The sequence below is a fragment of the Sorex araneus genome, chromosome 6, assembly GCF_027595985.1.
Source record: "Sorex araneus isolate mSorAra2 chromosome 6, mSorAra2.pri, whole genome shotgun sequence".
Taxonomy (NCBI): domain Eukaryota; kingdom Metazoa; phylum Chordata; class Mammalia; order Eulipotyphla; family Soricidae; genus Sorex; species Sorex araneus.
Window position 1 is genome coordinate 110,479,160 of NC_073307.1, and position 12,984 is coordinate 110,492,143.

At 45.6% G+C, this 12,984-nt stretch overlaps 1 protein-coding gene across 2 annotated transcripts in view; it reads right to left on the minus strand.

Moving 5' to 3' along the window:
* Nucleotides 1–12,984, minus strand: part of DENND2B (DENN domain containing 2B) — a 186,969-nt gene that overhangs the window by 139,704 nt on the left and 34,281 nt on the right. The window contains exon 1 of one of the 2 annotated variants that reach the window (XM_055142524.1): nt 7,435–8,118. The exons of the other annotated variant lie outside the window; for it this stretch is intronic. The gene's annotated coding sequence lies outside the window, so the exon portion shown is untranslated. Of the gene's footprint in view, nt 1–7,434; nt 8,119–12,984 lie in introns of those variants that run through there. 2 annotated transcript variants of the gene reach the window in all.

Consider the following 12,984-nt stretch of genomic DNA (forward strand, 5'->3'; position numbering starts at 1 on the left):
GGGTGGGGTATTTGCCTTGCACGAGGCCGACCTGGGTTCGACTCCCAGCATCCTATATGGTCCCCTGAGGACCGCCAGGGGTAATTCCTGAGTTCAGAGCCAGGAGTGACCCCTGTGCATCGCTGGGTGTGACCTAAAAAGCAAATAATAATAATATTTCAAGTTAATTTTCAAGTTAATAATATTTCAAGTTAATAATCAAGTAGGGGGGGGAAAGAGAAATTTGAGCCTGTGTGACCCTGTGGGCTGAGAAATGAAGATCGTGAGTCTGGGTCACGATGCTGTACTCCTCCTGCAGAACAGGAAAACAGAAAGCCACCATTTTTGTCCCCATGAAATTGCCTCCAGGGACTTGTGGCTAGGTGAGATCAAGAAAGCTCCCAGCTAAAAGAGACAGCTGAGCTCTGCCTGATCTGCCCTTGTCCTTCCTGCTACTCATGTTGGAGGCTCTGGTCATCTGAGCTTCAGCAAGGACACATCGCTGCCCAGGAATCTAAATCATTCTTCCCAGCACCTCCCCAAGCCAGGGTTCTCCATGGTCAAAATTACAAGGTGATATTTTTAACTATCAGAGTAAATTCTTGTGGATCTCTAAGTTTCTATACTAAGCTGTCATCTGAGAGCTATTTGTGGGCCCAGACTTCGGTCTGACAGCTCAAAGTGAAACATTAGACAGCAGGAATGCTGCATCTCAGCTCCATCAGCAATCTGAGACACATACACACCAACTTACCCCCCAAAGTGGGAACTGACAATGTCTCTTCCAAGGACAGAAGGAAAATCAAGGAGAGGAGCAAAAGACCCTCAAAATCCAATTTTTATCCTAGGAACATGGAAGGTGATCCTGGTCTATAGGATCATAGGTAAGTGTAGTACCAAAAAATCTCAGTGTCCTAGAGTGGAAGACACCATTATTAAATCTTTCTCTCTTTTCTCCGAAGGAAAGGAACCTAAGAGTTTCTAACTTAAACAATACTGAGCTTTTTTCCCTTAGTCATATATGCACTAGATAGAACTCATTTTTAGATATAATATACTAAGTTGTCCTTTCATGCAAAAAGAGGTGTTTATAAATGTACATTCACAGAGATATCAACATGGAGAGAGTAAGGCAGTAGGTGGGGAACTGAGACCCCTGGGAGCAAAGAAGAGAAAACTGGTAAGATGGTGAGAGAAGAAACAAGAATGTGACGGGTGAGAAGAGAGCACGTTAAGATCCTGAAGAGCAGAAACAGAAGGAAGTTTATTTGGAAGTCTGAGAATAGCTCCTGGGGCAGGGGGAGAATTCCTGAGTATTATTCCCAGAATGACAAGAAACCTATTTGAGCATCACTTAGCTTTTTAGAAAAAGGAAGAACTGAGAAAAACCAGGATTCCTGACCCAAAGGTAACACGATTACCTTACTTCGTACAAGTGGTTGGCGAATGTTGCTTAAAAAGCCAAAAGAACTAAGGACCCAAGACTGCTGTCCCCAGCACAGCAAATACCAGCAGAAAGCTTTTTCTCCCAAGCTGTGCATTCCTGAGCTAGGAATGGAAGACAATGGCTCTCCTCAAACCTGAGCAAGCAAAGGAAGCCAACCATTTGAGAGTCCTTGAGGTGATGAAAGAATGCAGCTACTACCCATCCATGCAGATAACAACTACAATCAGAAGGAAAGGAAAAGGCCCCCAGAATTCAGGAGGGAGAGTTAGCAGGAAGCTGTTACCTACAAGACACTTACCTTTGCTTATTGCATTATTTGGGATTTCTCCAAATACACTCAGCAGAAGTACAGCCAGCAACCGATCAATGCGAGAGTGGTGAAAGGCAAAGATGGAAACTCTAAATTAGGATTTCCTTATCTCTACTTTTCTTTCTTCCACTATGATCTCTCCTCCTCTCTGCTCTCTCTCCTACTGAACTGGAGCGGCAAGAATAGACACAAGGACTATTTTAATAGAAAACAGGAAGCTGAAAAGTGATTTACTGTGAAGGTGAGGAAGAATCCAGAATAACTCCAAGGTTCTGGCTTGGATCACTGAGCACAAAGAGAATACAGACAAAACAGTATATTCTGGGGTGTTTTGTTGTAGTTTTATCTGAATTTAAACTAGAGAAGTTCCCCTAATGCAGGAAGTTATTTAGACAACAAGATTGACAAGAGTGGAGAGGTCAGAGATGAATGAAGCGGAATGAGACAAAAACAAATACAAAGGGAAAAGAGTAAGAGGTGAGGGAGAGAGAGAGAGAGAGAGAGAGAGAGAGAGAGACAGAGACAGTGAGAGATGGAGAGAGAGAGAGAGAGAGAGAGAGAGAAGGAGGTGAAGGTAGAGAGAGAAAAAGCACAAAACACAAACAGATATAACAATCACTGAAAACATTTCTGAGTTCGGGGCCATTGGCCATCACTTAACAACAGGAGAATTGTGTCCTACTAATAGGTTCTGGGTTCAGTACATAATAGAAAACCATGTGGAATCAAATTACTCTAGAAATTTCCTTAAAAAGGCTCTATACAAGAAACTAGCCAGTCTCAGCACAATTTATTACCTTTTACATACATTATTTTGGGAGAACTCTTAGAACTCAGAACTGGGTAGAGAAATGGTTTAAAGAATTGGGGCACATCCTTTGCATATAGGAGGCTTGGGCTTGATCCCTGTTACTTCGTGTTCCCCCAGCAGCACCAAAAATGACCCCTGAGGAACAGACCAGGAGTAGCCCCGCCCACTACGTAGTATGACCCCTCAAAAAAAAAAAATCTAAAAACTAGAAGGATCCAAAGAACCCACTGTCCATATCTGCTGATCTTCAAACGAATTGGCAGAACACCTGCCTTACAAATAAGAAGCTGTGAGTTTAATCTCTAGAACTGTCCTACATGCCAAATGTGACCTGGGTGGCACTGCCATTTGAGATCCCTAGTGCCAAAAATAAAGTGTGTGACCTCCAGTGCACCACAATCAAGTGTGTGACCCTGGCAAGCACTACAGACAAGTGTAGAAGTGCCACCACCAAGTGTATGTGACTTCCAATTAGCATAATAACAAAAGCAAAGAACAAAAAGGGAAAACAATCCTTAGAGCCACTGATTTCATCTGAAGGCTTTGCTTAAACTTTATTTTTCTTTTCAGAAATATTGTCAATCACCAAATGATATCCAATTAGATAGTGCTTTTCTCTGACTTCACACCCCTCCTTCATTCAACACAACTGTCTTCAAACCTAGGAGACAGAAGTCCTAGGCCAGACATCCTACTCTAGTGCTAAGCAGTTACATGATTTGGAAATACTAAATTTTACCACATAATTGACACCACCACATGATCACCATGGACTACTTCAGGCCCACAACTGGCTTATGACCTTTCATGGCATATCACGGCAGGCTATAATTCTCTTCATCAAGTCACCTAAAAGGTAAACAGAAGCAATGTAGTCTCCATTGACATCGAATGCACATTTGTTTTCTCATGCACTAAGCTCTGCAAGATTGGAATTCTCCGAGCAATCCCTTTAATGATCCCTTAAAAAAAAAAATCCGGGGCTGGAGCCATAGCACAGCGGGTAGGGCATTTGCCTTGCACGTGACCGACCCGGGTTCGATTCCCAGCATCCTAAATGGTCCCCTGAGAACCGCCAGGAGTAATTCCTGAGTGCAGAGCCAGGAGTAACCCCTGTGCATTGCCAGGTGTGACCTAAAAAGCAAAAAAAAATTTTTTTTTAATTTTTAAAAAAACATTTAAAGACAACTTGCACTGTTTCTACAATGGATGAATGAGTGGTGTCATCAATTGATACCTGCTGGAAATACTTAAGAGCCCATCCTAGGAACTGTTATGCAGGAGGGTAATTAAGAGTTGTGACCTTAGACCACACAAAACAGTTGATAAGAGATTTAAAAAGATGGGAATTTCAACTGCACAAGATGGATTTAAAGATGATGCATTGGGACAAAATGATTAAGTAAATGCATTTTAGATGAGTGGCTGACAACATGTCAAATACTAAAAACAATGACAGAAGACAGAATCTTTAGACAGAAGATTAAATTTTGCAAGTCTATACTTCACAACATGGTAGCAAAGTTTCTTAAGTGCAATATTTCAACAATATAATGCACAAACCAATAAACTAGAATGTTAAGATTTTTTTTTAAGATCAGACAAAGTTTTGCTAAACTGTCATGAATGAGTAATGTACATCAATTTGGACTGTTCAATATCAATATTTATTCACAAGTTTTCTGTACATTCCAATCTTGCACCAAAGAAATTAGTAATAAATAATTTTTGATAGAAAAATTAGGGGGGAGAGTTGGGGCCACATTTGGGATTCTCAAGGGTTACTCTTGGTGCTGCACTCAGCAGTCCTGGCAATGCTTGGGGGATTAGAGAGGATGCTGGGGATCAAACCCAGGTTGGCCACGTGCAAGGCAAAAAGCCTTACCCACTAGACTATTACTCCAGCCCACAAGAACATTTTTTTAAAGTTTCATCTACTGGTCAAACCTCATACTTTTTGCAAAAACATTAAAACTGGCATAATATCTGCAATGATTCTGCTATGAAATACAGTAGTACCTTCTCCCTTCTTGGTTCCAGCGTCATATATGGGAATAAAGCCAGGCAAGATAAACTCTAAGAACAAAGATACTCTGAGATACTCACTATACAAAAAAGTGGGTCTGAAAGTAGACTATGGACCAAACATGATGGCTGCTTAGTACTTGTATTGAGAATCTTAACACCCAAAAGGAGAAAGAAAGAAGGAATGTGTCTGCCACAGAAGCAGGGGGTCGGAAGGGGTGGAGGTGCGGGGAGGGATACTGGGAACACTGGTGGTGGAGAATGGGCACTGGTGGAGGGATGGGTACTCGAACATTGTTTGACTGAAACGCAATCATGAAAGCTTGTAAGTCTGTATCTCACGGTGATTCATTAAAATATTTTAAAAAGTGAAAAACATTTTATAAACAGAAGATATCAGTATTGATCACCCCCTTATAGGGCGACAATGTTTGCAATGTCTTTTCCTCATCCTCATCCTTAATGCCCTGCCTCTACATTCTGCCTATTCTACTATTTTGTTTGTTTTGTTTTGGAGCCACACCTGGCGATACTTAGGGTTTACTCCTGTCTCTGCACTCAGGGGTCACTCCTGGCAGTGCTCAGGGGACCACAAAGGGTGCCAAGGATCAAACTTGGGTTAGCTGTGTATAAGGCAAACTATTGCTCCAGCCCCTGTACTTTTGAATAGTCTCTAGGATTCACCCCCTGCTCTCTATTCTTATTGTTACCATTTCTATGCTCTCTATCAGGTCTCCTAGTTTCCAGTCTCTGTCCTCTCAAAAACGGAGCTTTCTGCTACAGAAATGACTTCCACAAAGTTCCACGCCGACCATCTTTCTTCCCCTCTCCTACGTACCAAGGCAGAATTCCCAGAGTTTCTATGTCCAGCTCCACTGCCGGACCCACCACTCCCAGGCAGAGCAACACAATGACCCTGAGGCGCCACGTTCTCCCTGTGTACTTGCTGTTCTCCACAGTCAGAACATTTCCCACCTCGCCTTTGCTTATACAAAGTGGATCTCGTTTTCAAAGACCAGGAAAGATCTTAGCCCCCCCGCCCCGAAAGTTTTCCTGCAGCTTAAGATACAACTTTCTCATTTCTGAACTAGAAAATATATTCACAGTCAGTAACCAAGCTCAGCTCAGCACTTTGATTTTGTCACTGTCATCCCGTTGCTCATCAATTTGCTCAAGCGGGCACCAGCAATGTCTCCATTGTGAGACTTGTTGTTACTGTTTTTGGCATATCGAATACGCCATGGGGAACTTGCCAGGCCCTGCTGTGCGGGCTTGCCGGGCTCTCTGAGTAGCTTGCCGGGCTCTCTGAGAGGGATGGAGGAATCAAATCCGGGTCAGCCTAGGTGCAAGGCAAATGCCCTATGCACTGAGCTATCACTCCAGTAATTTTGTCAAAATGTTTAAAACATTTTGCCTCCCCTAAAGGGCTCCTTTGGGTAGAAAACAAGCCTTATATAATATTTGAAAGATAACGTGAGTTAAGCTGAAAAATTCAGCCATCACTTGTTGACTGCCTGATGACTACCAAGTCAGAATTTTGGTTCTTCTCTCCTGCTTTAGCCCAACCACTGAAAGCGGCGAGGATGTTGGGAAGAAGCAAGGAAGGGTTCTTCTACACACAACCTGAAGAAATCCCCCCCTTTTCCTCTGTATCTATTTGGGGTGGGAAGAACCCCCTCTATCACAGGTTCAAATCAGTGTCTCCACAGGCATGAACCCGAGCACATCAGCGCAGAGGGCGGACAGCTGTACGGAACTTCATTCTCTGCGTCCTGATTAGCCTGAATGATAGAGCTGCTGCTCACAGTCCCTGACAGAGATGGGAAGATAAAGGGAACCGAGAAACGCAGCAGGAAGGAGAGCCAAGATTAGCAATAATTTTGTAATATACATTTCATGTTTGGGCCCCTGGGGTAATGAGTCTGCTTCAAATTAAGCCCTGTATTTTCTCAAGCCCTGAAGAGCAGGGCATCCACGAGAAGGCTCTCTAACCAGTCAGGCCTCTCACCTTTACCTTCCCAACAGGCTACCATCCAGACAGGGTGTGTGTGTGTGTGGGGGGGCAAGTATCTGGCTGGCCAGAGCATTCTCAAGCCGGGTGCCTCTGCCCCTCCACACTCTAGTGGGACCCGAACAAGTCAGGATGACAGGGGCAGCTGAGGGATGTAGTGGGGGAGGGCTCTAGGGATCCAGCCCTGTTCCCCGAGGAGGTAAGAATTCATGGCCATCACAGCCAAAGTACTCGGCAACGCAAACACAACAACACAACCACACAGGCCTAATCCTACCTCCCAGCTCCTTTAAGCTAGAGATGCCCTGGGATTCACCTTATGTATTATTTATTTATGTGTGGTTTGGGGGCTACACTCAGCTGTGCTCAGGGCTTTCTCCTGGCTCTGTGCTCAAGGACCCTGGTGGGGTTGGGGTACCAGGGGTCAAACCTGGGTTGGCTGCATGCAAAGCAAACGCTCTCCCCACTGTACTATCGTTCTGGCATCCCGAGGTCCCCCTCTGCAGAAATTCGTAGTTTCCATCTGCTCTAGAATCTGCCTCTCCACTCCCGCTCCCGCTCCGGCGGTGCCTTCCCGGCCTGCTCATTCCCAGAGTTCACTCCCACCCTCTGCTTCCTCATCACACACACCCCTGTCCTGGGCTGATGCAGGTCGAGAGGCTCCTCTCAGGCTCCTCCGCTCCCGTGCTTTATAATGCACTCTCAGGCCGTTCAACTTGACAACGCTGCTGTCTTCTGAAAGCTTTTAACCAGGGAGAGAGGGCACTTGCCTTCAGGGGCCTGGGGATGCCCACACAAACCATTCAGAATGCCCACCCACTCAAGACACCCAATCCCACTGATCCTCTCACCTGCCTGGAAACTCCTCTTCACGGAAGGTCTCTGGAGCCTAAGAAAGATCCCAGGAAAACGAAGCACTATCCTTCCTCCTCACCCGCTCCCTTCCAGAGTGGCCAGGAGCCAGGGAAGCAAACTGAGGACAGTTTTAAGAAGAATCACGATGGCACCCCACTTCCATGAAAAGTCAGCTTCTGGCTCGAGGGCTGTAAGAGAAGGCGATTCCACCTCCAGCACCAGGATCTCGCCAGCGTCTGGTCTCGCTCAAGTCTCAGGAGTCTGCCTCACAGAGGCATGAAGCAACCGCACCCCGCAGAGCCCAGAGGCGGAAAATTGGGCAGAATGGAATGCAGACAGCTTCCCAGCAGTGCCCGGTGGAGGAGAAACCCCAGAGCTCACCACAGCTTCCTGGGCCCAGACGGGCAGGCACTGGGCTCTTAAAGGAAGGACAGGGGCGGCTCTGAGAGCCTGCAGGGCCTCCTATGTGAAAGACTAAAAGAAGAGACAAGCAGAGGGGCGGGGAGACACCCGGAGAGCAAGCCTGGACTGGCCCCAGAAGGCTGCAAGTAAGCAGTGCGCTACCCACCCCTGGGCAAGTCTTCGAGAAACCTGGAGCTACTGATGGCCCCAAGGCCGGCCTGGTGGGGGGCTGTCTGCAGCTCTTAGAATCAGCCTCGGCTGGAGGTTTCATCACCTGCTTTCCGCAGAGAGGCTCCACTCTTTCCTGCGTCTACGAAGGAGGGTAGAACCAGCCTGAGAGATGGGGTGGGGGCGGGGGGGGGACTGCAGGAAAATATCTGACAGGAAAATGAAGCTGGTATACAGATGGGCTTCGCAGGCTACGGCACCTCCCAGCTCTTCGCTCTCGGTCACGCATCACAGGTCATCAGGCTTTTTCCATTCCTTTGGTGAGTTGCAGACTTCCCAAGAAGCCCCACCACAGTTCCCAGAAACCTGCAGACAAGGCAAGCCTGAGCAGAGAGGAAATCTTCCCCGCAGAGGCACTTTCTAATTCAGCACATAGAGGATGACTTGGTGAGACTCTCAGAGAAGCCCGGGGAAAGGAGCGGTACAGAGAAAGGAAGTTACTAGAAATGCCGTCCCGTTGTTGGCCGAGGATCCGTATGCAGATGATCAGAAGAAAACAATCTCATCCTTTTATGTTTCCTTTCCTTCCCTCTGTTGCTTTTCGTGCAATGACCAGAGGTGGCTGAAGCCTGGGTACAAGCAAGCACCACGGCTAAAAGGTGTGACCCTGGTGTGCATCATCACAAGACAGACCCGGGGCCATGCAGGAGCGCGAGCCCTGGAGTGTGGATATGGATATGCAAGCACCACAACTAAAAATAGCGCAGACCTCCACCCCACCCTCCCCAGCAAGCACAGAGGCTCCAAAACTGACATGCCGCTCCCACCAGCACCACAACGAAAGGTGCAGGCAAACCCCCACATACATGTGTGTGCACCACTCCCCCCCCCATTCACCGCCAGCCCCCCACTGCCATTTAACACCACCAGCAAGAGGGAAAAGAAGCGGAGCAGAGAGAAGAAAAGCACAATGCCCAGTACTCATCGCCATAAACAGAGACAGAGCCTCCCGCTCTCATTTCATACCCCACCCCCGGTTTGGAAACCCTCATTGCTTTTTAGCATTACACACCAAATGCATACACAGACAGAGACACACATGTCTGCTCCTTTCTCAAAGCTTTGTTCCCACAGCCAAGGTTGCAAGACTCTTTCCAGTTTTAGGTCCCTGAGGATAGCAAGAGAAATAAAATGAGATGAAGCCCTTTTCCAAGCAAAAGCCTTGGCTGCCAATAGGATTGGGGGTGGTTTCAGACACCCCCGCATGCAGGAAGGAGGCTGAGCACCTGGACTTTCCGCCCCCCCCCACCTCCAAACAGCACCAGTAAACTATCTGATGTCATCTCTCTGGTAGCCACATGTCTGCCTCCCAGCCGCTGGGATTGTTCCCATCCTCACCTCAAAATTGCATAATAAGCATCTGTAGCTGGTTATTTCAGTTACTGACAGCCTGGTACCAAAGAAGCAAAGGTAAGAAGGTTTGCTACTAGAAGAGTCATTAGTTTACCTGCCCCTGGCCACAGATTTCACTCGCAACCCTTGATCAAAATGCAAGATGCTTTGTTCTAAAAGACCAAAGATGAGCTTAAGCCATCCCTGCGCACCAAGAAAGAAGAACAAAGAAAGAAACAAAGAATTATGGCTATATTTCTTTGGAACAATATGGCAGATGCTATCCCAAGGCAAAGATATATGGATAAGTTTTTCCATACAAACAGGAAATCTTCGGTCACTTGGAACCTAGGAGAGTTTATAATTTTATTCAGAAAATTATTCTATGCTCCCAAGTTGCTTGTTCCACGGGAGATGCTGCAGTTTACACAGAGAACACATGGACGTATTTAATTTTGACAGATTGGCAGCAGACTGATCCCAATTGAAATACACATAGCTTCCAACTAGAAGCTCTCATTTAGGACCTAACACAGCATCATAACAAGAATCTATTATTTCCTATTCAAAAACAGATAGGGTAATTCCATAAACCCCACTAAATAGCATGCTTAAAGAATGCAGTCCTGTCGTAATTGCTTTTAAATTGGGGGAACTTCCTCAGGCATTAAACTGAAATATTTCCTGTAGTGACACACAGTGGGATAAGAAGAGGCCTGGGCCAAGTTAGACGCGGCCTACTACCACCTACACACAGAGGTGGGGGTTGGGGTCGGGGCTTATGGCTCAAAGGTCCGGAGCACAGGCTTTGCATGATGCCGGGTCCATGGGTTCTAATCCCCAGCACTGCATGGCTCTCTGAGCTCTGCCAGGATTAATTCCCAAGCACTGATAGTTGTGCGCCTTCAACCCTGCTGTCAAAAAGAAAGAAAAAAAAGGAAAAAAAAACAGACAGAGACAAGAGGAAAAACCAAGCTTTCCCGGCCAAGTTCCAGGTATCCCTTGGGAGTACTTCTCTACCGCTGCTCCTAGTAAGGAAAGAGTCAGGCCAGCCAGAGCAACACCACGACAGGAGCAAGGGACCAAGAGTGCTCTCCTTGAGCTCCTCCCCCAGGGGCTTCGGTAAGTGAAAAACATCCTACCAAAGAAACAATATTGGCATAGCAGTCCAAGTAAGCTCATTACTAAATAGCATGGCTAAAATACTATTTCTATATAATTTTCTTAAAATTGTAAATACTAGCAATAAAAGGAAATACAAGAGTAGTAAAATAATTTTTACACATCCCCAACTGTGGTCTTAGAAAAGCAAATAATCCAAAATTGGGTATCCCTGTGTGTTTCAAAAGGTATTCACAAGAACAAACTAAGCTGGGGAAAAGGCAGCTGAGATAGAGAAGGAACCACCAAGTAAATGATGCTTGGAGGGCTCGCTCAGGATGAGAGATGTGTGCTGAAAGTAGACTATGGACCACACATGATGGCTACTTAGTACCCATATTGCAAACCGTAGCACCCAAAAGGAGAGAGAGAAGAGAGAGAGTAAAAGGGAATGTGCCTGCCACAGATGGGGGACGGGGGCGTGGGAGGGATGGTGGGAGGGATACTGGGAATATTGGTGGTGGAGAACGGGCACTGGTGGAGGGATGGGTACTCAATCATTGTATGACTGAAATGTAATCACAAAAGTTTGTAAATCTGTAACTGTCTCTCACAATGATTCATTAAAAAATTTTTTTTAAAAACTGAAACAGTTTAACTTTTTTTTTTTTGGCAAGGCCAGGAATCAAACCCAGCATCTCACACATACGACCTAATTGCTCTAGTACTGACCTGCATCTCCATCCCTGGGAACACTAATTCTTCATGCCCGAATGTCTGAAGTATTCTTGGCATCATGCTTACCAGCTATGATTAGTGCTACCCCACAAAGAGTCACCCCACATTTCCTGAAATAACCAAAGAAAACAGCCAGAAATAATGTAGCACTGTATTGTTGTCCCATTGTTCATCAATTTGCTCAAGCGGGCACCACTAACATCTCCATTGTGAGACTTGTTGTTACTGTTTTGGGCATATCAAATACGCCACGGGTAGCTTGCCAGGCTCTGCCGTGCAGGCGGGATACTCTTGGTAGCTTGCTGGGCTCTCTGAGAGGGACGGAGGAATCGAACCCAGTTGGCCAAATGCAAGGCAAATGCCCTACCCGCTGTGCTATCACTCCAGCCCCCAGGAATAATTAAAAAAAAAATGGAGTGAACTGAGGAAGAAAATGCATGGAGGATTTGAAAGTGCTACTACCTGAGAGTGCTAATGAGCCACCATTGGCAAGAGAAACAGGAACCAAAGGATTCATGAATTTCCAAAAGTGGAGGGACAGGAAAGTTCCGATTAGACATTACATAACAGCTCCCAATTGGCCCATCTGCTTAGACAAGTTGTTCAAGTAGCCAGATACATTCTCAACTCCTACTCTAAGTTAAACCATTATTTCACTAGATGATGCTGGCAGTCAGGATAACATGTCTACAAAGCCTACAGGAAATGCTGTCTAGGAAAGTTGAATGAATTGGAGTTCTTGGCTAAAGAAAAGGAACTATCCCAAAGTTGTATACTACTTTACTCTAACAGACCCAGTAGTATAAAAGCATTGAAAGTCCTGGCAATGTAGGTCCAAGGAGAGTCATGGCTTATGAGTTTTTTTAAAAAAAAAAGTGGGGGGATAAATATTGTGATATATATATACTAAGATAGGCATAAATAGATGAGATGCATAATAGCAAAAATGACCAGTTAGAAGTATAATCAATCATGTAACATTTTTCTCCAAGATTTATTCTACCCAGTTCCATGATTTTCTCAAGCTTCATCAGGGCTGGGAATAGCAATGCTGAGTCTGTCCTTATCAGTAGCTCCAATGTATCCCTTTGCACTCATTTATGAAAATTTTCTTTTGTTTTGTTTGGGTCTGGGTTTGGGTTTGATTTTAGTTTGAAGTCAGATCGTACAGTGCTCAGGGCTCACTCCTGGCTCTATGCTCAAGGATCATTGCTGGTGGTGCTGGAGACTATATGCAGTGCAGGGACTGAATCAGTACTGGCTACATCCAAGGCCAGCACCTTAGCCCCAGTACTATCTTCCCCGGCCCCAGTTAGCAGTTTTTGCACTTATTTCTCACTCGGGATCACAGGACGCAAAAATGGTGGTGGTTATCTTCATCCAGCTCATCCGAGTGAAGGCAAATCTTCAACTAAAAAGAAGTATAAATTGGGCAAGATCTAATGAAATACCAGAATCACTTCAGAGGGGATAGGAATAAGGCAGAAATGTAGCTTTGCCTACATATGTATATACGAGGGAGAGAGCTGTGGTTTACACAGGCAGATGTTAAACCACTTGTTTCTCCCTCAAAGAAAGCACTTGTTTCACTTGTGAACACCAAGGAGGCATTGTCTACTTTTATTTCCTGATTCTAGTGATAGGAACCCCCAACTATTCTCCCCTTCCTTGCTGGAACCAAATTATACCACCTTCCTGGCACAATCATTGGACCACAGCCACACACAGAAGGAATGATCCACAAA